The sequence below is a fragment of the Dermacentor albipictus genome, chromosome 4, assembly GCF_038994185.2.
Source record: "Dermacentor albipictus isolate Rhodes 1998 colony chromosome 4, USDA_Dalb.pri_finalv2, whole genome shotgun sequence".
Classification (NCBI taxonomy): domain Eukaryota; kingdom Metazoa; phylum Arthropoda; class Arachnida; order Ixodida; family Ixodidae; genus Dermacentor; species Dermacentor albipictus.
In genome coordinates, this window is record NC_091824.1 from 149,381,392 (window position 1) to 149,401,842 (window position 20,451).

General features: G+C 43.9%; 2 long non-coding RNA genes across 2 annotated transcripts in view; both read left to right on the plus strand.

The window, feature by feature from the left end:
• The window catches only part of LOC135902204 (uncharacterized), a 288,754-nt gene that overhangs the window by 173,762 nt on the left and 94,541 nt on the right, over positions 1–20,451 (plus strand). The window lies entirely within an intron of this gene.
• On the plus strand, positions 16,144–20,366 carry LOC135902218 (uncharacterized). The gene is made up of 3 exons (XR_010564449.2): positions 16,144–16,285; positions 17,434–17,598; positions 20,049–20,366. It is a non-coding gene; the product is annotated as an uncharacterized lncRNA (long non-coding RNA).

Here is a 20,451-nt window from a genome sequence, read left to right on the forward strand (position 1 = left end):
GCAGCGCACATTTCACATACCTTGATACATGTCAGCATACGATGCAAGCGGAAACTTGAGAGCCTAAAGCACTCAGTCCGCAGGAACAGTTACAAGAACAGACGGTTTAATAGCACGCGCTAGCCACTTCTCGTTCGCGATGCTTCTCCTATGGCGAGATGCCTTCTTTTTGTCACCGCACTACAGACGTGATATTTTCTTCCCTTTCAACGGATATATCGTCCCAATGTAACGATTAAGCGTGTGCAAGCACGAAATATTAAAACGCTAATCACTTGGGTATATTGTGGCTTACACGCACCACAATATGTAACTGCAATGCAAAAAGTGCACGTATCGACGCTACGCGGCACGCCTATAATATCGCGATATTTCTCTCGCGCTAGAAGATAGCTGTGACGGACACCGACGGCGGCGGTGGTGGACTCCATCGGGAACCGTAACTGCTATTGGAATGAGCCCATAGCAGCTTACGCTGTAAAAGCGACTGCACTGCATGCGTACTCGCGCTTCTCTTGTATTTGTACATCATGCAGATGATGGCTTGCGGGCCCAGAAAGAGAACAAAGTGCACTCTGTGTGCCGGCAACGCTAACGAGAAAGCTTGAGTGCTTGTTTATGCCCGTGTACGCCGGCGTCGTACGCATACATGCGTATTTTTGCGTGTTTTACGCGTCTGAAATTCTTCTGCTTCGTTCTCCATTTGAAAGCCTTCATTTTCATGCATTCGTTGCAACAAAAGAGCTCGCACAAGAGGTGAACAAAGCACGGTGAGGAAAAAAAAATTACGAATGAATTTTCTGTTCTTCGTCAAGGCTTATTAGTATACGTGGAACGATGCTGAACAACTAGCGAGGAAAAACAAGCAAACGGAAGAAGACGAAATCAGAAGATGTGGAGTCGACCTTACCGTCGTCGACTCTGTCGTGCGCTGCGTAATGCGAACGCATTTTAGCGAATGCGCGCAACAATTTTGTCTTGCACTGCGGTTTATGTACAATGCAAGATAGTGTATGTACTGTCGTTCTGAACTAGAGTATGCGTGAATAAAAACTCTCAAACAATTGGCACACCAGCATCCTGTCCGGGGCTTTCGCGGCCTCTGATAAGCTTGTTAGCCAGCACATTATTTTTCGACATTCACAAATCTCATAGCGGAAATAAACGCTAACGACAGCCGCTGTGGACGTATTATTCGAGCAAGAGAGCTTCTAAACTATGCGTTCACGCATGTCTGTCATGGAAACTCTTTGTAAAGCGTTTTAACGCTGTTTGTATTATAAGAAGCCAACAAACACTGACACCAAGGACAACATAGAGGAAATTGTCCTTCATAAACGAAATAAAGAAACGATAAATTAATGGAAATGAAAGTGGATTAAAAAAGAGTGAAGTGGATGAAAAATGAAAAGTGGATGAAGGGTTCGGTCCCCACCGGCGGTAAATTGCTTTTTCATCCAATGTCCGTGACGGTAACTGGCAGGCTATCACTCCATAAATGTTCCCTCTAAGAAGAAACAAATGGCCTAGTAGATATGAAAAAGTAGCTGAACCTCATAATGTTTGACTAACAACGACTACCGGTAACGGAATGAAACTGCGAAAAACGTGGAGAGTTATTAATGAAGCTATTACCACATACCTATTTATTTTACTTCGAGTTTCAGTTCCATAGATCTTTTTCGTTAAGTGTATTTAAAGAACGGTTGGGGCCTAAGTGAGGCACTGGCTTCTCCTGCAACATCGTTATTGGGCTCATATTACTCATAAAGAGAGCAATTAGAAAAAGAAACACAATCACATTCGCGCGCACAAAGTTCACGTGCAAAATTATAAATGTCTACGCAACATAAATGTTCACGCGACATTAACGTTCGCACAACGTTAATGTTCACAATCTAATATCCATTGGTTAGTTCTGTAAGCGTGATTATTCGCCGCCATAATCTTATCGTCATCCTTTTCACCCAAAGATTGCTCTTCGGAGCAGTGCTCTAATGCGTTCAAAAAATCAAGCCATAACATAAAAAAAATGTTGCTTCGATTTTGTTTTGCGGCGGCGATATTAAAAGCTCGCTTCTTAGGTGTCTCTCCATACCTCTCCGTCAATCCATCTTCATATATCGACGCTTTCAACGCAGAGTCCTCTCCTGGCAAAACCGACGAGCGGATAAATCGGCGCCCGAGCGCAAGGCAGACTTCTTCCTCTTGAAAAAGGCCGCTGAATTTTGAAATTGAGCCTGCCACCACCTTCGTTCATTTTTCAGGCCTGCCGCGCAGTATCGGCTCCTGATCCCGCATAGACTTCACGAAGGCGATTCTCACAACGCAAGGCCTTTTTGTTTTGTTGCGACACGTATAGTGTATTATGGCACTCCAAGAAAGAATGGCAGAAGCCAGAGCACTTCAATACGTCCCAGCTTTCAAAAGAGGCAAAGGGAAAAGCTTGGTTGTGAGTAGCGTTTTAGGGACCTATAGCTCGAGGGACATCATGGTGAAAGTCGTCCATCTGAAAAAAAGAAACAAACAATAAAATCGATCCGTGGGCAAAACGTGACTGCACAGGTGAAGAAATATTCCAGTGTGTAACGCCCAAGCACATTTCTATACTGAGAAAAATTACAAAAATTTGTTCACCTTTATTTCTAGTCATGTAGTGAATTTGTGAAGCAATCAAATGTAAAAACCTATTTAGTGTAATAATGATAAATATTTGCTTCACTAAACTGTCCACAGCAGAAAACAGCAGGCTACTGATTCATAGATGTCCCTCAAGGAAGGCATGTCCTCGTACCTATGAAAACCCAGCTGGGCCTCCCATGATTCGACTGAATAACGAATATCAGTAAAGGCGGCGCTATAGTACGTTACAAATCGCGAAAAACATAAAGGGTGGTTTATTAGGCTATTCTGATGTGGAAATATAGCACTCAGCAGCAACCTAGATGAAATTAATTTGACATTGTGATCAACACTTTAGTGGAACTTAGCTTGCGTAAGCCCCGCTTCTACAGTCATTATCAAATCTCGTTTGTCGAGGGAACACCAGGGTAAAAAATTATAACATTTAAAAGTCGATATTTTTCTGCTTGTTGAGCCACATAATTTACAGCATCTTAAATAACTATTAATATGAGAGAAACTAAACTGCGAATGAATGTACAGCAGTGCAAAAAAAAAAGTAACACAAGCATCGGACAGTAGAAATTGCGCAGTACAACCATCCAACTACTGCACGACAAATAGTCCTTTAGGGACGTGGCATATATAGCACTGGCTGGCACTTAAGGGTTTTTTATTAGCGATCGAAGTTGGGCGCTTAAGTGCACAATCCTGTTATCCACACATGTACATAAGCGAAGAGCCAGCGCAAAAGATTCCTATAATGTAAAATAATGAAACTAGATGTCACATGAATACCGCTTTCAAATTGGCGTCACACAAACAAACAAAATCGAGAGTCAGGGAAGCGAGGTTGTCGGCCTTAGCATCGCGTTCGTTCTTAGTAAGCGGTCGCATTTTCTAAACGTGTGAACTTTTCGCCTTGGTGTTTTGTAGTAGAAAGTAAGCCACAGTAAACACGAGTTAGCAAGCGACGGTGGTACTAAACTTTTTCTAACAAAAAATAGCATTACGCATTGTATGCCTGGAGTGCTGCAAATAATAAAATCACTATGCATTTCGTTTGCTCCCATAGCTTGCATTTATTCTTGAGCACCAACAAAGTGCACTAGTGCGAGTGTTGCAAGCAGCTTTAATTTCTACAAAAGCGCTTTAGAGTCCCCTGAATGAACGTATTATTTGACGCCGATGTAGATGTTCTGCTAGTGTAGTGACGCCCCTAAAGTATGTTTTCGCTGGTCTGCTAGAATAAACTGCCACACAAAGGAAAAGTTTGTGCCTTAGCCCTGTCCTGAAGCAGCTTGAACGAAGCACTTTATCTGTATGTACATTCACCCAAGGTTAAAATAATATCTGCGCGAAATTGGTAGTAATATTGCGGGCGGTAAGTTATTGAGCGATAAAGGAGTGACATCTGCGAGAAAATTTTTATCAAGTGATTTGCAGCAATGTCATCCGGGCAAAGCTATTTATGAGTAAATTTACCCAAACGGTAAAATGCTTCGTGCAAGCCGCCCGTGTCGCCCATATGCTCGACCCACGCACCATCAGTGATGAGTGCAAGCGCGCCTTTAGTGGATGTCTGGCAACTTTGATCGAGTAGGTCATTTTAAATGTACTCGGTGGAGTGAAGTGCTTACTTGAGCGTATGTGAATTCGGATTCGCCGTACCGTTCTGTTTCTGTCGTTGCATACCGACGCCCGCGGTGTGAACAAGGTCGCAAGCATGCAACCGTTGTTTGCGACGCTTCACATGGCGACGTAAAGTCAAAGGAAGACGCTGTTAATAGCGCGCATGTTCCCCCAGCACTGTTGCACTCTCGAATAAAATTGACGCCGGCTTTGATGTACAATGAAGAAGAAAAAAAGAAATGTCGCCATTGTGTTTACGAAGTGAGTTGCTGGGAAAAGGCCACAGAGGCAGCGTTTTTGGCGGTGAGAAAACGTGACATTTACTATGTATGTTGCAGCATCGTTGAATGCCGAACGCATAATTTATGTTACGCCCAGTTCGAGACTGAATTTCCGATGTGAAAATCTGATCGCCGAGCCTAAAGCACCGATTATGATACACTGATCATCAGATACACAAGATCACCAGAGAACATAGACCTTTCCATGTTCCTGCCTATAATCGCCAACACTCAACCGTCCACAGAATAGAGAGTCTTTGTAACCCTTATTTTCCCGATTATCATGATATTTTTCATCACTCGCTGTCATTCTTCTTTTCCGAGCTTTGCGTTATTGTTTCATAGTTCCACGTATAGTTCAACTGCCTTTCTTCTCCTTTTTCTTGTATATTTACCTTGTGCCTTGCTGCATGCACGCTCTTCTTTTCAATATTCTTATATCTATTCATTGTTTTCTTATATACCTCTGCTGTTCTTTTTATTTTCTTAATATATGCGTGCTCCAGCACTCAGACCTCATGGTTGTTCCTTAGCATGGTAAATAAACCACTTTATTATTATTATTATTATTATTATTATTATTATTATTATTATTATTATTATTATTATTATTATTATTATTATTATTATTATTATTATTATTATTATTATTATTATTATTATTATTATTATTATTATTATTATTATTATTATGCTAAGCGTGAAGCCAATCCTTCCTATCGAAGCAGGCAGAGGAAGCTCGTTCTACACAGAGTCGATGAGGTGGATGCAAATTCACAGTTCACAGAGCTGCGGACCTCGAGATCGCGTAGTGGATGCCGGTGGCGACGGCTGCATTCGCACGGGGGCGGAATGAAAAAAAAAAGGACCGTGTACTGTGCATTTCGTCCATCTCGAAGAACCATAGTTGGTCAAAATTAAGCTATGAAACAAGGCGTGTATAGATGCAACATCATTTACGACGTATTTGAAATGGATTGTTATCAGCGCTCTCAATGCCCAATAAGTGAAGTGTTGATGTAGCATTGCCAATTGAGCCTTGCAAAACAGTCTGCAGCAAAAACTGTTCAAAGGTTCCTCTAAAAACGCTCTCGATATGCGTATCCGGCTTCATATGCGCATCGGCCTGATGCTTTCCCCGCAAATTGGGCTAACAGACTGAAAGTAGCAGACTAGCTGTAAGATTGCAGTTACCAGACTTGGAGACCGAAAGAAGTAACACATTTTCGCCTACTAAATTGGTTAGCCGTGGTGGGCGTCAAATTTTTGAGATTGTCAGCGATAAGGCCATCTTCATGTATAAAATTCTCAATAATATTCTAAACGATTAGATCAGTGCACAGAATGATATTTCTGAATTGCATCCGCTAAAATCAAGCTTAAGGCGAGTCTACTCGTTCGTAATTTAAATGTTAGCACCAGCTTAAATATATGTTGTCAAGTAGTTCAATATAGTTTTGCCTGCTTTGCTTAAGGAACGCCTTTTTGGACATTGATACCTGGAGCACTAATGCATTTAAGTGCCACTTTAGCTGTTGATATCTTGATTGCTGCACTGTGACAGTATTCATAGTAATTATACATACCTTGAACACTCACTGACTTAAATTTCGTAATTTATTGTGTTAGGTGAAATTGTTAACGATAAAGCTAACGAGAATACTTTCGGTATTTAAGTTATTGGTGAGTATAACAGAACTTCAGGTAACCGCCATAGGTATAAATTTTGGCCAACAAGAATTGCTCTTTCTCAATCCATTATACTTTTTTTTAACTCGAAAGCAACCGTCGCGGAAACACCTAATATACATAGCTCAGTGCTTGACTTAACGGCTATTATGAAAACAGCATTCATGAGACAACCTTGTAATCATTCGAGGTGCACTATTCCAACAAGCTGATGGCTGGAGCTTTCAAACTGAATCACGACAAGTTGTATTTCTTGCGGCATTTTCTTCGCAGTAAGCTTTTGCTCTCTGCAAAAATGCTTTCCCATTCAGATTCATTCCTTAGACTCTAATACCTCGAACTTGGCATGCGATTTGTAACACATTTTGGACCGCGAAAAGAAGAAAGTGAGAAAGGCCATTTGTAATGTCCGGTGTGCGCGGCTATGCATGAATGTATAATCAAGTTCCCCTAGACCTAACCCGCTTTGTTGCTAACACATAATTAATCGCTGAAAACAACTTGCTGCTCCCCGAACAGTATTTGTTTCGAGTTTGTGCCCATTGGGGAAATTAGGCTGCTTTGCCCCTAATTCGTGATATTGAGCTGCGGGCAATCCGCGAGTCGAAACTCGTGACGTATGCACAAGGAGCGCTTCCGTCATTCATTACCCATAATTCTCTCCGAATGCTTGACTGTTGTACGTTCCTTTCCCATTTTCGTGCAATACAAACGTAATTTAAAATTAGTAAAGGTTCGACTTGCGGAACCTTTTATTTCGTTCAGGAAGGAACACTAGGCGCCCGCACGTAACGAAAATTAAGCTTATCTTACGCTGCGTGCGTGCTTTATATGGCGTAATAAAGAAGTTAGCTGAAATTCAGTCGATAGGGAGCAAAAAAAAAAAGCTAGTCTCTAGCAAGGACAGCTCATTTGAATTGCAGCTGTCTCCTTAATCGAAAAGGCGGCGTGCGCCATATGCGAAGTAATAAAGATGTTAGCTGAAATGCAGTAGTTACGGAGCAGGGAACACAAGAAGCCAACCGGTAGCAAAGACAGCACATTTGCATTGCAGCCGAGGCCCTAAGCGAATAAGGAGTCTGAAAGAGACACCGTCTACAAGCTCGTTCGATGCTGAGTAACAGTGAACCGCAGCAAAAAAATAAAAAAATAAATAACAAGCAGTTTTAAAAAGGAACAGGCGGAAAGTACTGCCTCTATGTTCTTCGAGTGCACAGCACGCATGAGACGTTACTTCCGTTTCTTTTTGGGGGGGAGGGGGGGGGAGGGAAGGACGCCCTGCTGCCATTGTTTTCATGGAAGCCAAAAAACGTGGCACCGGGAGTATAAACAGATAACGAGACGTTAGAGCGCAGCATGTTCTGTGCGTGCGCAGACATGCGAATCGGTTAAGCTACATATGTTTTGTCATGCCTTTGTTTTCAAGTCAGTGCGTCACTGGTAGGACGGGGGCAGTGAACTGTGCACTGCAGTGAGCAATCGTCGCTGCGCTTACAACAGCAGCTGTACTTGCAAATTTTTCTGCACACTGCCTTTGGCCTGCCGTAAAAAACAACATGGAAAAAGCGTGCGTACCAGTTATCTTTATGGCTGTTTTTGGCGGGCTCTGCGAATTTGCTGACAGAGACACCAGAAACGTTTTGTTTTTAAATTTGTGATAGTGTTCACCGCCAGGCTGGTATAAGGCGGGTTTACAATGCTGACGCATAAAGCTTCGAAATCCACGTATTTGGAGCTCCTCGACCTCCATACGGAGCAATCTTAGGATGTTAAAAGAGAAATAGCAAAATGTTTACATTTGAAAATTTAAAGATTAAGCTATTATGCCCATCCTGAACATAACTGCGATGGATGCTGTGACTTGGCTGCTTAGGACACAAAAAAAAAACACGGTCGGAAGAAAAGAAAACATATACTGAATTTGAGAGCCCGTGATGACAGCCTAAGAGAAAAAAAAAGCTTTGATGGAAGCAGGAAAAGCTAAATGGAAAAACAACTAATCCATTCCATCCAGAGCTCTAATTTTGTAAACCAACGGGAAATTTTATAGTTTGACACGCGAGATAACAAAATATAAAAAATTGAAGCTTTGAATGCATGTTTTTGCTGTAGGCGGGGATTTATAGAGCTGCAGGGCCTATTACCAAGAACCTTAGGCATGCTAGGAAATGTAGACGTGCAGCAGCTGTTCCTTGTGATATAGTTGAGGTTAAAGCTTCCATGAAATTAAGAGTGGCAGTTCGAAATTTATCAAACGGCTTGTCCGGTCTGACTTTCAGCAGCATACGTGCATACAATCTTGGATATAGAAAGTAACTAATTCTCCAAATAGTCTAAAATGAAGTTAGTGATAAATGAAGCTGGACGGCAGTGCTGCTTGTGTTTATCACGAAGACTTCCGCGGAGTCACAAGTCTTCCCATCATCGTACGCACAAGAGGAAGCTCACTCTTCAAGTGCTGAAGATATACCCTCGAAATAGACTACCGCATAAAATATTATGACTTGCCTAAATTTCTAACCTAACGTAGCCACCATAGGTAACAACCTTTCAACATACGGAGTGATAATTATTAAGCTTTATGAAAATTTAGAAAAATCGCCTGTCGCAGATAACATAATTATAGTCCTTGATCTGAATTAGTCTGAGATACGGACAATGCTTGCATGAGATATCTTAACAAATATTCCGCGAATTAAAGAAAATCCCTAATTACCCTCTTAATTAATTACTTTACGGCACATCTTGCAATTTGCGAATCTTAGCCGCTGAGTTTACAAGGCGTATCCAATTTGAATCAATTTACAGAATGACACCAGTTTAGAGATATGCGTCATCAAACTAGTCTTTCAAACGCACTGTTGTTCCACTTACTTTAATTACAATACGCTGTTTTATGCATTGAAGCACATAATAAGTAAATCGTCCGTGTATATCTTCCCATACTTTGGGAAACTTGTATTTCAAAACTGGTGTTATATTAGAAGTTCACTTCAAGTGGATATGTCTTGCAAACCTACCGGCTACACTTCGTAAATTGCAATGCATGCCGCAAAGTAAATAATTAATATGTTAATTAGTAAAATATAGTTAATTTGTTGATTATGTGCTTCAATTTCTCGTGGTAGTAACGTACGGCTCTTCGAATAATCAAGCTCAAGGACAAGAATTATTAGGCGATTTTTAAATATCTTGTAAAACTTAAAAACGCTCAGCCAGTATTAAGTAATAACAGTGCCCCATCAGAAAACTATGTCTACAAACTTTGCTATAGTAGTATATAAGCTCTATAATGTGAAGTTAATCTGACCATTAGGGCTGCATAAAGAGATGAAAAGCAGCTACTGGTGGAAGGCCTATTCTACTTGCAGTTGACGTTAAACAATATAAACGGCGTTATTTGAATGTATACGACATTGCGCATTCACGGGCCCAAAACCAAGCACATGAAGTACGCAGGCAATGCTAACTTTTTGAATAGGCTCTGCGAAGGAAACGGAATATATATATAAACGAGAAGAAAGGGGGTTAAGCAAGGAGCCCAATTTTTATCAGTCATATAAGAAGCCAACAAACACTGACACCAAGGACAAAATAGGGGAACTTACTTGTGCTTAATAAAAGAAATAAAGAAACGCTAACATAATGGAAATAAAAGTGGATGAAAAAATTACCGACGATTACGTTACTTCCTAATGCGAAATTTGAGCGCAGCAAATGCGAGCCTTTGTTTGCGTTTGGCCTCGGCCTCGGCCGCGCGAACGGTAGAGTCTTCTCTGCGACGGCGATGAGCTTCTGCTTCAGCCTCGCTTACTGCTGGTTGCTCTCGACGGCGGCGATGAGCCTCCGCTTCGGCGGTGCGAACGGCAGGGTCTTCTCGGCGGCGGCGATGAGCTTCTGCTTCAGCCTCGCTTACTGCTGGTTGCTCTCGACGGCGGCGATGAGCCTCCGCTTCGGCGGCGCGAACTGCAGGGTCTTCTCGGCGGCGGCGATGAGCTTCTGCTTCAGCCTCGTTTACTGCTGGTTGCTCTCGACGGCGGCGATGAGCCTCCGCTTCGGCGGCGCGAACGGCAGGGTCTTCTCGGCGGCGGCGCTTAGCCTCTGCTTCGGCGACGCGTACTCCTGGATCATCTCGACGGCGGCGACGGTAAGCTTCTGCTTCGGCGGCACGCACCTCTGGATTCTGACGGCGACGGCGCTGGGCCTCTGCTCTGGCAGCTCGTTTAGCAGCAGCAGCAGACGGAGGACTTCCATCGGTCGTCTCGCTCATGGCTCAGAAAGAACTGGCAGATAATTTCGCAGTGGCGAACGGCAGCGGCAATTTCGGCTCGGGCGGTGCACATATACAGATCCGCCGCCACCGATCTGGCTCTCTGATTTCCACCGCACAGGGCGAACGGCAGCGGCAATTTCGGCTCGGGCGGTGCACATATACAGATCCGCCGCCACCGATCTGGCTCTCTGATTGCCACCGCACAGGGGTTGCATTGGAGGAGGAGCGAAGAAAGGAATTAAGTTCGAGCCGGCGCTTTGACAACCGGAGACTCGCAGGAAGAGGGGGGAGGGGGGCGGCGTGTACACCCAGCGGCAAACGATGGGGGCAGAAGCGCGCGCAGCAAGCGGACAACCCGATAAAGGGAGGAGGGAAGAGATAGCAGCGACTGACTGATGCCGCTGACGCCGATAGTGAGTCAACCCCAGCTGCGGAGTTGGTTTCAGGGACAACGCCGCCGATGCCGACACAAACAATATGATACCCTCGCTTCCGTAGCGCTAAGAACCAGGTCTAGCCGTGGGAAGGTGGTCACGTATTCGTCGACGTGCCGGGGCCTACGTGAAATAACCGGCGCGTCGGCAACTGAAGAGCACCCTATCCGCCACACAAGAACAGGGGGGGGGGACCCTTTCCTCCTCTTTCTGCATGGCGGCGACGGTGTTCTATGCAGTTACGTTATCTTGACTCTCTAGCGGCGTCAGCGGCATCCAGCGGTATCAGTCGGTCGCTGCTAGCGCTGGGGGGATGAAAGGGGGGCGGAGCTGGTTACGAGGCCGACGACAACGCCGACGACGACGCGAAACCCAGGAACGGACGCCAAAGAGCTGCGCTCTAAAAACTACTTGCCGTAGGTGGGGAATGATTCCACAACCTTCTCATTTCGCGTGCGATGCTCTACCAATTGAGCTACCGCGGCGCTGTTTTCCCATCCACTTTCTTGGGTATTTATGTGTCCTAGTAGAACCCTGGGAGTGTTAGCCAGCGTCACCACTCACAGACCTTGGCGGTGATTGTGGAGCATCCTTTTCTGCCGCAGGCGTCACGAGAACGTGATCTATTTGGGTGAAGGCAACCTGTCAGTAAACCCACACATGCTACCTGAAGGCATCAAAGTTGCCGGATTAAACACCCTCGTTATATAATAAACGAGAAGAAAGGGGGTTAACCGAAAGGCCCTATTTTTATTAGTCATATCATAAAAATCCAGCAAACAGTAACATCAAGGACAACATAAGGGAAATTACCTGTTCTTAATAAATGAAAAAAGAAACGATAAATTAATGGAAATTAAATTGGACGAAAGAACAACTTGCCGCAGGTGGAGACTGGTCCCGCAACTTTGTCTAAAATTTGACTATGTGTATAAAGTTGCTACGAGACCCAACTACGTCAGACTACGCAAACAATACGTATGAGAACGAGCATTGTACAATTTGGGGAATCGGACTGTACTTTCTGCGAGATAAACCAATCTCCATGATTGATGGTTCCGATACACGCGATTGCTTTGAACTTAGCGTACCTTTCAACTAAAAGAAAACACCAAACCACAGAAGCTCTTTATTTTGGTACACCGCTTTGTCTCTGTACTTCGTATCGGCATCACAGACTTGCAGTGGTGCATGGGCAGCAAATAATATCGATCCATAGATTTAACGCAGGTCAATATGCTATGTTGTTAAAGTCTCCCTTCTCCGGATGTCACCACCACGCACACAACAATGACGGGTAGGTTTCTGTTTACTCATTTGACACTGCAAACTGGTACGATTATGACACAGTAGAATACCGAGTACTGTGCCTCATTTACAACTGACTTAATTAGAACGTGGGCTCCCGCGGACTGGTAAACTAATAACAACGCCTAAACTTAGGAAAGAAAACACTGGGCAGGACTCATTTATGATGATTATCCAAGTATGCAAATAGCCGAAACGCGTCATGTGTGAGGCATGTACTGCGGCCGGGATCCTCTCTTGCGTTTCCCTCTGGACACGCTGCCTGCGTCTTCTGGCGACAGCGCCGTGAAGTCCGTACATGACCGGCCGCAGGTACGCAGTGACCCAAGCTGTAGTCAAAGAGGGTCACTGAAACACCTGGTGGCGGATACTCAAGTGAACTGCCCACATTTTTAGAGTGCACACATCGTTGGGATCGGACCACACATTTGGTCGGACAGGTGGGTAGCTAAACAGCTAAATAGTGGAGTGAAAACAGGTCTCGTAAGTGTGCCAAGCTAAAAGAAGTACCTTTCTGAGAAAAAAAAAACGCTATAATTCAAATGAGAAGGACGCGATGCAAATGGGATGTTGTTATTGAAGTAGCACGTGGTACATGGTGCACGTCATACGCCATGAACATGCGAAAACCAGATGGCGAATAGTCGATTCAGCAGGCCTCTACCAATGAACCCACGCTAAAAAGAAGATAGAGAAATATGGTCGTTTATTACAAAAAGTCTCATGGGTCTCATCTAAGCAAGCACCATTACACGAGCCAGAAGTTTCTTTCTTGAGCGGGGCTAAAGTACCGAACAATAATAAGATGCGCGCAATGTTGAACGCGGCTCATTAATACGAACATGAAACAGGGTGCTCAATATGCACCACATCTACGGGGCCATGTTTCAATGATTTATGTGGTCTTAATTCGTGCAGCTTGCTTACACGGCGCGTTCGCGCAATCATTCCAGGTGAGTGCTCGGTTGCTGCCATGAAGAAAACGCAGCCTTCATGTCGTCGTTTCATTGTTTTGCTTTCACTCACACTACTTTTATTCTGCATTTTACCGTTAAAATGGTTTCGAAAAGCCATTAAGGGCCATTAGACGCGTCATCAGCATAATCTGTAGGATGTCTCTCTTCCCCGCAGAGGGAAGGCAATTAACTCTCTTATCTACTTAGGCTATACCGCAGGGTGATTTCTCTCTGGGAAACAAGCATTTTCAAAGCGCCTATTTCTGTATGCATCCTGAAATTCTGAGTGGTACTCTTTATAACTAACGATTACTTTTTTGAAAACGAAGCTAAGGTACGCAAGTTGTACCCCGTCGGGATCTTATCCGAACAATGGAAGCTATTACCCCATGTATTAATTCAGTTAGTGCAGCAAGATTACGGAGCAATATTCAATCATAAACTCACAGATATATATACAGTAAAAGCTCGTTAATTCGAACCGCAAGGGGAAGCCGCTTCAGTTCGAATTAACGAAAGTTCGAACTAACGAAAGTGAAGGAGAGCAACAGTACACTGCGATTTGGAAGCAGTAGGGCATGTCAGAAATTTGGCGAATCAAAAAGTGATGGCGTGTGCCGCGGGCACACGCCATCTTCGAGTCGGAGCTCTGGGTCCGACTGTGCCACACCACCGATGTCCAATGAAACGAACGTTAGCCGAGGCTTAACTCCATCACAATGAATCGCGACCTCCTATACCGATAGCATACCTCCTAAGCTGAAAACAGAGGTACACAACCGATGAAGACTGCCGAGACAAAGACGCCGAACATGTGAAGGTGGCGAAGGCCCTGATTCGTTGGTTCTTGATTGCAAGCGCAGCTGCGACGTACTTGATTCGCTGTGTTTGGCGCTTGCCGTGCCATCTCCGCACAACATTAGCAGCTGTACAAGATTTGCAAAGCCTCCAAGATTCGCAACGGGCAAGAAGTCTCGGAGGTTACGTAGAACGGAGAGGCGGCAGCCGCCGCTGCCTTCTGTCTGACCCCGCGTAGGTTAGATTTTTTTCTGATTTTGCCTTCTCTCGCCCTCCTCTCCGTTTAGGAGGCAATACAGCCTTATGTGTAGGCAGTAGGCGCGTTTCTCTGGCCGTGTGCCAGGCGAGCGTAGTTCGAATTATCCGTGAGGGAACCTTCTCGCGTTCGAATTAACGGACTTTTTTATACATAGACTTCTATGGAGCTTGGTCGGGCCAAAACGTACAGTTCGAATTATCCATAAATTCGAATTATTGAAGTTCGAATTAACGAGCTTTCACTGTATATATATATATATATCATTTCATTGTGTTTATCGTTTAAGGCGGCTCTTCTGAAGAGTTCGCCGGATTTTGTTCCACAAGACCATATCTTTATGGTTTATATCTATAAGAACCATGTCTTTATAACGAAACCTTTATGAATATAACCCGAATTCACCGAGGTAGGCCGAGGTAAACCAGCACGTTTGCACAGTATTGTAAAGAATATAAAGCGTACCAGACAACAAGCTTCCTCGTTCACGATCCCCCGCGGTAGCTCAGTGGAAGTGGCGTTTCGCTGCTAATATGAAGTAGCGGGCTCGATCCCCGTCGGGGCGGGAAGCTTATTTAAGTGCTATATATCCTCGTTGGATTTGTTCCAGGAAGTTCCCATTTTTGCGTATTTGCGTATTGAATGTGCAGTGGCCTAGACATAAAACAAAGTTTGCGCTGTTTTGCGACAACTGCTATCCGAGAAGGACGGAATGCAGAAACACTCGTGGGCACATGTTAAGAAACCCATCATGGTCAAAAGTTCTCGGGAGTCCGTATTAAAACATCTTAAGCTTCAAAAATATCAAATGCCTTTAAACCAAGGCGTGGTTCTTTTCGAACGTAAAACTTCACTTTTCTTTTTCTTCCCATTCATGCGTTTGGAACGCTGATGTACAACTCGCCGTGGAAGCATCATACCGAATGCCCATAGGCATGCACAGTGCGGAAAAGATGGCCGCAGCGCCAGCACAGCCCGAACAAATGCGGAATATTCACTTCGTGTGATTGAGGAACCACTGTAGCACACGAAGTTTCTGAATATCAGGCCAACATTGTCACCTATTTTTTGTAAATTTATACCACACCAATAAATAAGTGCAGTCTTTTTTGTGTCATTGTTATAACAGTATTACGCGCCTGACGAACGTTGCACGGCGACATTATAATGAGGATCAAGTGACTATGTTCCAAAATCTGCCTTCTTTCAAGTATCCAAAGGGTTGCCAAAGTACGCACTAACAGGAAGTTTGTATTCAAAAAATGACAAGAGACAAATCTTCCCTTAGACTGGCTGCTCACTCTATTTGCCGAAATTAACAAGGGCCGCGAGAGAAGCGCTACCGAGTCGCTTAAGAACTGCACAGTGGGGTGCAGGCACCAAAACTATCTCTCGCTCTGTCTGCATCGAGAACAGTAAAGGCCCAACCACACGCAGCCCGGGATACGCGTCTCGCTACGCGTACACGTAAGCGTACGCGTCTGCGTGCGCGTACGCGGGTGATGAAGGGAAGGGCGTCCAGCCACACGATACGCGCACACGTGCGCGCTTCGCTGCGCGTAGCACAGGGCTGACAGACCAGCGGCCCAGCGATGGCGGAAACGGTCGTCTTTGGCTTTGAGAAAAGTTTATCTTTAATTTCATTATGGCTAGCCATTTTTATTTAACTTATCAATGTTAGAGCTAGTACATTGTTTTTAAGTTGATAAATCACGCTGTTCCTATATATACATCCTTATGTCAAGAAAAGCTACGTCAATTATCAACATCACGCGCGATAGCGTCTGCTTGCTCACAACTGCAGCTGACATCTGCGCGCGACCACGCCCGACGTTGCTGCCGAGCTCTTGCTTAGCCGCTTGCTTCGCCGGCATCAGCGTTCTCTCCGCGCAATGTACACCACATGAGAAAGAAGCTTTTGCTGCTGCTGCTCTTGCAAAGGCGGCGGGAGCGCAGAAAGCGTCTGCGGCCTCTGCGGCGACGTTGGTGGGTCCGCCCAGTCTTTCAACTGCGTAAAGAAGAAGGACTTTACGGCTGTGAGTAACTTCTTTCCTTTCGATGATCTACAGTGGTAGAACTAGGAGCCAGTGTTTGGACATGGGGACTTATCTTCGTTAGGACAGCAATTACTTATCAGCGTTTTTAAGTGCGCGCATAAGTGAAAGGGTTAAAGTAGTAATGCGGGGATCGTACTCGCAGCGCGCGAACGCCCAATTCGCAGAACAGCATGGCGTCGTCGGTGCAAGGTTCGTCCAGGTTGACAGCACCGATCGAAACGATAACGTGACGTACGCGAACAGGGGGAACGACAAGAGCAGGGTGTAGTTCGGAAAGCGCGAAAGCATAGGCGAAGATCGGGCTGATTAGCCGCCGGAAGCATACAGATAGCATATTGGATACGTGGTGACGACACCTCACGACGATTCAACCGCCGTCTGTCTAACCCATGTATGCCTTACGACATACGGTCATTAACTGTTCAGCTTCACAGGGGAAGAAGCGCTTGATTCTATTTAACAGACAATCTGTAATACTAATTTGGAGCTCCCTTCATTATTAACAGTAGACCATACTGTTTACACAGAGCTTGTGTAGCACCCTCTTTTCTTGCACAAAATTTGTAAGGATAAAGTTTTGTAACACATTTTCTGCTATTCGATATTTTATGTGATATCCAGATTATTTCTTCTTCATTTGATTTGATTCTAAATCTACTTTTCGGTATTAGCACACCCCTACAAAAAGCTTAGGACTGCTAGTTATACTTGTGCCATTAGATAGCACATAGAATAAAGAACACCTTTTTACACGTGTTGGTTGTCTTATATGAAGCTTGTGGACGAGATGCGATTTCCTATATTTTCTGTCTCTCAGAAGTATGACTGTAGAATATGAAGTGTTATGTAATTAAATTGTGATCTGGGGGGCAGGTTAAAATTCTGTGCGACTAATTTCGAAGTTTCTTGGCAGTGGCCGCACCATTTTAATATACCGTTGACTGGCTCTCCTGTTTTGCCGAACCACTGTTTGTATTCAAGCACATAAACAAAGCAGGGGGTAAAATTAATGATGGCTAGTGGCTATACGTGTGTGTCAGTGAAAAGTGTACAGCTCCTGATACCTGCACGTGTATGTGGGCAGGGCATGGTCTTGCTGCCAGGCAATAATGCACCATTTCTTACAGATGCAACGGATACGTCAGGATGACCACGGATTTTTCTACAAGTTCTTTCGCAAGGCGCCGCAGCTCTTGGACAAGCTATTGAGCTTTTTAGCAGAGGACCTCACACGGCAGCACCACATTCGAGAAACCCCTGGAGCCTGGAGAATGACTTGCTGTAGCATTGAGGTTGGTAAAGGACAGTTGCCCCTAGAGTAATAATGTGCGATTGGAGGAATACAGAACACCGTTTCTTTGTCATTTAATGTATCATTTATTTTATTTTATTTACATATTACTGCCCACCGCCTTTTGGAAGCCAAATCAGGAAGGAGTCACAAAACATTGAAGCAAAACAAAAGAAAAAAAGGAAACGACTGACAATGAGCGTGCATAAAAAATACTAATACATAATAATAATAACATATTAATAATCATCTTTATTTCTCTCTTTCCACAGAATACAGAATTATACACAACTAACCACTTATTAACTCATAAACAAATAAATAAATGGGACACGAAATGCTGATACAAAACGAGAAATAGTAACAATGGTACTGACAATGCGCATGAAAAGAAATACAAGAAAAAAATGATCGCATGATCACAGAGACTGAAAGTTTCCACTTACTGCATCACCAGTGTAACAGTTACGGCTAACTCTAAAAAAAACTGCCATCGACTGGCATCGCACAAAAGCTACCTCAGTGCTTTTGACCTTGCGTAACCTGTAAAACATGCACTGAGGTATGCTTGCACATGTAGTATCAAACAAAGGTGGTAGATAACCTACACAAATGAATTTTGATCGTATGTCACCCGAAAAGGGCCCCTACAGCCATGTAGATCATTGTCAAGAAAAATCATGTCATCATAATTAGTATTCAAACAATCAAGACATGCGTACTAATTTTTTTTTCAACTTGCATTCAAGCTACTTGGCATCCCGGTAAGACATAAAAGATGTTGCCTTGACTTACTGTGTGGGGATGGAGGCGGCTAGACTCTGCAGTGGTGTGTAAGTCATATAGTGGCAATCGTCGTGCCTGCAAAGTATTAAACAACTGCAGAACAGCATGATAGCCGCATAAACCTCTTACATTTTTTGCAGCTTAAGCAATTTTTTAAAGCTCACATGTTGTTCACGGCTCCCGTCAGGTAGCCCTGCTTCCTGCCAGAGAAGCAGGGTCATACGTATAAGTGTCATTTACACGCTGCCTTCAATGTCACTGATTACGTACAAAGACTTTGGCCAAACATCCAATGCAGAACATGCAAAACCAACTCTGAAACTGAGCCACAGAACACAAAGAAAAAAAATGCAAGGAATGTGGCTTGTGGATGATATAGTTGTGGGAGAGGTAGAGGTTGTCTATGTTGGCAGTGAACCTCGCCTCCTGGCTATATGGTGGCAAGACTTTTCCCTTTCTGCTACCTCTTCTAATAATAATAAAACAATTTGAAAAATGCTTGCGCTGCTAGAACGCCCCAACAGGCTTTACAACTTGCAGCATATAACCAAAATTTTCAATGGGGTCTGCTTGAAGGTTCATTACATTTCTTTTTATTTACAGGCATGTACAGGCATCTCTACATGCATGCACAAACTCTACATGCACAGGTGGTGAACTCAAAAAGGTTCATTGCTGCAAGACAGGCTGAATGAGTAAACACAGATGAAAGCGATAAACGTCTGTCTTGCAACAACAAACCTTTAGTTGCAAGTCAGTGCTTTTTTATCGTAGGTGTGTTGCTAAAACATGTTCACACATCTCTACAGCAGCAATGGCCAGCCAACCAGGCCCACAGATATCAACTTTGTGAAATTCTTGAATACCGCACAAAAATATGGATACAACACAATGTAAAATGAACAAAAAAGAAGAGCTGAGGGGCTTTGACATGACAACAACAGACAAGGAAACGTATATAAAGCATAAAGGAAAATAACTGTCATATTATTTGTAATGTCAACATCACAAGGAGAAGGGAAATGAAAGTGGAGAAAATATAACTTGCCACTGGTGGAAGCTAAAACCAAAACCAATTGAGCTGGAGGCTATTCCACCATCAATTTCATAGAATGTTTATGTGTACCAGATTAGGCTCTTGGAGTGTTCTTGCACGAGTAGCACTGGCTAACACTACCAGGGTGAGATCTAGTACATGCACATACAGGCCCAAGAAAATTTGCAGAGGGATAGCCATTGCTGCAGCTCTACTGGTAAAGCAATGCAAGCATAATTCAAAGGTTGTGGGTTCGTCTCCCATTAGTGGGAAGCTACTTTTTCATATACTTTCATTTTCCTCCTTATTTTTCCATTTCGATATAAAGCAATTAAATTAATCAATGATTTCCTTTTGTTTCATTGTCTCTTGGCTTTAGTATACAAAAAGTATACATTAAAAAACATTCATCTTTGAATTACTCTCCTACTTGCATCAATTTAATTTTCAAGTCGAGATGCGTATCCTCACTGATTTCTCTAATGTGTTTGAGCAGAGAGACGGCAAAAGTTCAAGGTCGTCCTGTGGTTTGCATCTTTTGATTGCACTTGAAACATTGCCTAATTCCTCCAATATTAACTGACTCTAATCTTTCTTTTTCTTTTTCCTCCCCCTTGACTTTGCTTCAGAAGCAATGCTTCCTAACATATCCAGCCTACGACTGCCTGCTGAAGCCAGCGATGCTCCTGACTGCGGACTGCTGTGGTGTGCCTCAGAATCCTCAGGAACCAGAACTTCTTGAAACATCAGTGATTCAAGAGATTCCAAAATGTCCTGAGACTCCACAGACTCATGCGACGCCGAAGACAGAGTCGATGCTGGCGCTTGTGACTCTTCACTTCACGGTGATGGCGCTTCAAGTGTTGCCAGATCGGAAAACTGGCACATTTTTTGTTAAGATGTCTGCAGCACTTCCCTCCTCACTCGATGGGGCACTGGTGGAAGGTTGGCGGACATCCTGCATGTGAGCGTAATAAGGTTTGCACATACTGTCAATGTGTAAATAATGTGCCAGTCTGGATGCAAAAATAT